Source organism: Lycium ferocissimum, chromosome 11 (assembly GCF_029784015.1).
Source record: "Lycium ferocissimum isolate CSIRO_LF1 chromosome 11, AGI_CSIRO_Lferr_CH_V1, whole genome shotgun sequence".
Taxonomy (NCBI): Eukaryota; Viridiplantae; Streptophyta; class Magnoliopsida; order Solanales; family Solanaceae; genus Lycium; species Lycium ferocissimum.
Window position 1 is genome coordinate 16,520,102 of NC_081352.1, and position 4,680 is coordinate 16,524,781.

Consider the following 4,680-nt stretch of genomic DNA (forward strand, 5'->3'; position numbering starts at 1 on the left):
GTATTTGGTGTTATGTTGTGTTATGGCGTTATGATGCGTTATGGAGATATGTCGGGTTACGGAGATATGAAATCTTCGGTGTTATCTTGTGTTATGGCGCCAAATACGAGAGTGGCGACCATGTTCCCAGCCATGCATGATTTGTGTTTTGAAACTAAACATTTTGGTATTTTGCATATCGTACTTATTTACTGTACTTCTTGTTCCGGTTATGATTCTGTTTACTGTATTTCATGCTTTGCATACTCAGTACATATTCATCGACCCTTTTCTTCGGGTCGCATTTCATGCCGCAGTACGAACGCCATATTCGGTGATCCGCCCGCCTAGGACACCTATTCTCGTATTTGAGTGCTCTCTTTGTTCGGAGCCTATATTTTGGTATATACTCTTCCGTTGCATATGTATATATTTATTCGGGGGTACGGCGGGGCCACAATTTTGTCCGTCATATAATTATGTTGTTACTCTTAGAGGTACGTAGACGTATATGTGGTTGTGTATATTCTTGTTCGGATGTGTTCGTATGTTTCGTACTTTGGGCGGTCCCATTCGCCGCCGCGGCCTTGTCGGCTCGCGTTTGTATATATTTTGGGACACTATTCTTTATGATAGCCTTGCTGACTTCTGTGATATATATGCTTGTCCATGCGACAATTTGGAGACTACGTATGATCTTTGTATATGTGTAAGTATTTGTATGCTGATTCTGATTGTTAGGTATGTACGGGTGCCCAGCTCGGGCACTAGTCACGGCCTACGGGGTTGGGTCGTGACAATATGTGTTGCGACGCATCCCGATCCCAATATATAAGTATGAATGCATGCATGATATCAATGTTAACAAGAGTATATCAATGCCAAATTGTGCCACACATGGACACATATCACAATAACAATCTCAATATCAATTCCTTCCTCTTTACAAGACAATACTCAACAATTGAGAGATCCGGTTTTGCAATCATGAATAAATGATCAATCATCAAGTCTAGTATCACACACGTGGCAGCAAGCCAATAGATCACAACAAGGCAACAAGCCACAATCAAACAGTACCAACCTAAGAAATACATCCCAACATCATACCAGAAGGCGTAACATGCTTTCTCTAACAATCACTAACTCTACAAATGCCTCGCTAACCGAAGTCTAACCATAAGATAAACTGTAACCTACCTGGTAGTCGTGCAGGAGCCACGAACAATCACACCTTAGCTTTTTCCTTTGGTAGCGCCTCCAAATACTCAAAGTCTAATCATATTCAAATTCTATGTTAGAAATAATGAAAAACAACACCCATATTGCCATACTTATCTTTTGAATCAAATTCAACTATGGTGAAAGGGGGAAACGACCCCATAAAAGTAAAATGGTCATTTCGAAAGTGAAATATGCAATTCAACTTTCTATGAATTAAATCCTACTAATCAATTGCTTAAACAACTCAAGAATGGGCCGATTTCGAGATTCAAGTGAAAACCCCCAATTTGGGTATGAACCCTAATTTTTCAACCTTCAAATTAATCAACACAAATGGAAGATTCAAGCCTATTAGCTATGAAATCATCAAATTCTATGATTAGATTAGTCAAACCCATTAACGATTTCCATTTAGAAAGATTAGAACTCATTTCTAGAAGAAATCATCAAAACCCATTTTTCCTCTTAGATTCTAATGGATTTCTACCATGGATTCAAGCTGAGGAAGGTTAAACTAATGAATGCTATGTTAGGAGACTTACCACAAGGAAGAATCAGCCAAGAACTCTCCAATTTACCTTAACAATGTTTAGAAAGTAACGAATGAAGTGATAGAGAGTTAAGGGTTATCCTATCATTTAATGATTTTGGAATCCCGTCACGTCGCTGCAGTTGTATCGAGTCCGCTACAACAGGCTCGCACCAGGGGCTCTGCTACTACTACTGCACATCCGCCACAGCGGATTGCTATCCGCTGTGGCACCCCAAGCAACAATAGATCACCCGCTATAGCGGCTAAGACCCTGCGATAGCGGGTCTGGTGCCACTACATCGGACACCACATACTAGAAAATTCTTGTTTTTCACAAGTCCAACCCCGAAATCTGACAACCACCAAGACCTCACATATACAAACCAAACCTGCATTCACACATAAAAACACGCTACGGACTCACTCGTGGTCTCAGAATTCCCAACGGATGTCTATTTGACCTGGTCAATACCCAATGACCAAAGACCAACTTTCTAACCAATAACCCTAAATATTCCCAAGTTCCTTGGAAACCAAACTGAACGTCCTACCAAGTCAAAATTAACCATCTGTACCTCTTAAAATCGAAGGATTTCCTAAAAAGGTCTGCTTACCCAAAAGTCAATTATTGGTCAAACGTTTGTCGCTTTAAAGCTCTAATTCGCATAAGTCATCACAAACCTCGCCCAATCATCTCGAGGACCAATCACCCATCCACGTGGGTCCAAATTATACTCATAAGTCTCGAGGAAGGGTCAACTAGGGTAAAAAGGTCAAAAACGCTATAACGACCAAACGGGTCATTATATCAGATACCAATTAAACAATCACTCATCTCGAGCTACACGAAAAGAAATAGGGGAAAGTACCTGAGTCAGCAAACAACTGGGGATATCTGGTATGCATATCCGACTCTATCTCTCATGTGGCCTCCTCAACGGGATGGTGCTTCCATTGAAACTTAACAGAAGCTATCTCCTTAGGCCTTTACTTTCTAACCTGCCTATCCAAGATTGCAGTAGGCTCCTCCTCGTAGGACAGATTCTCATCAGGCAACACAAAATGCCAACGAACAATATAAGTCTTATCTGAATGATACCTTTTCAGCATAGAAACATCGAAAGTTGAATGAACACTTGACAGGACCAGTGGAGAGGCCAACTCATAAGCAACCTCACCAACTACACGGTGAATCTCACATGGGTCAATGTACCTCCGGCTCAACTTTCCCCTCTTCCTAAAATGCATCACACCCATCATGGGTGAAATCTTCAGAAGAACTTGCTCGCCCACCGTAAACTCTAAATCCCCAACCTTCCGATCGGCATACACCTTTTGCCAACTCTGAGCTGCCAGAAGCTTTTCCTGAATAAGCTTCACCTTGTCCAAAGACTCTATAAGCAAATCTGTACCCCACGGGTGAACCTCAAAATGATCAAACCACCTAATAGGAAAACAACACCTCTTCCCATATAAAGCCTCAAACGGTACCATATCAATACTCGAATTGTAGCTATTATTGTACGCGAACTCTGCCAAGGGTAGGAACTGGTCCTAATGACCACCAAAGTCAATAACACATGATCTCAACATATCCTCGAGCACCTGGATAGTCTGCTCGGACTGACCATCAGTCGGGGGATGAAAAGTTATACCCAAGTCTAGAAGTTGGAAGTAAACTCGGGACCTCGATCTAAGATGACGGAAATAGGAACCCGTGCAATCGCACAATATCACTTATTTAAATCCTAGCCAACTTCTTTGTATTATAAGTAACCTGAACTGGGATGAAATGAGCAAAATTAGTCAGCCGATCAACAATAACCCATACTGAGTTAAACTTGCCCAGGGTCTTCGGAAGACCCACAACTAAATCCATGGCAATCCTTTCCCACTTCCACTCGGCAATGGGCATACTCTGAAGTACACCATCAGGTAGCTGGTGCGCATACTTGACTTGCTGACAATTCCCACACTTAGCAACAAAATATGCAATATCTCTCTTCATCCGACCCCACCAGTAGTGTTGTCTCAAATCACGGTACATCTTCGTCATCCCTGGATGAATGTAATACCTTTAGCTATGATCATCCTCCAATATCAATCGAAACAGATCACCTACACGAGGAACGCACACGCGCCCCTTGATCCTCGGAATCCCCTCACTATCAAGCATGGCCTCTTTGGCCTCACCTCTGAAAACCTTATCACATATCTTACATAACTAAGCATCCTCAAACTGTTGTGCCCTAATCTGCTCCAAGAGAGACGACTTCGCCTCACTGTATGCTAAAACTCTACCTGGATCTGAAACATCAAGACGCATAAAGTTGTTAGCCAGAGTCTGAATCTCCATGGCTAAAGGACGCTCAAAAGTAACCAATTGAGCTAGACTTCCCATACTCACTGTCTTGCAACTCAAGGCATCATCTACTACATTAGCTTTACCCGCATGGTAAAGTATAGTGATATCATAACCTTTTAGAAACTCCACCTATCTACACTGCCTAGAATTGAGATCCCTATGACTGAACATGTGCTGAAGGCTAGTGTGATCGGTAAATACCTCACAATAGATCCCATATAGATAATGCTTCCAAATCTTTAAAGCGAAGACTACTGTAACACACCGTAAACTTGAACTAGGTGTGAATGTGTAAAAATCTAGTGTTAGAATGATATTTTATCTATATGAATCCATTCTTGATGAATTTGGGTGGAAGATGGTCGTTTTGAAGTCAAACCAACAATTGAAGTTCTTAAGGGCTCTTAAATTCGCCTAAGTTTTGATAAGTCTGTCTTCTGGGCGATTTTCATGAAACTGTGTTGAGAATTTGGAAAAACTTTCTTGATGAAAGTTGTAGGTCTTTGAAATATATTTTTGACGGTAGGTCGCCCAGCCCAAGAAAAGTTAAGTACAAAAAGTTATGCCCGTTTTACTGAAG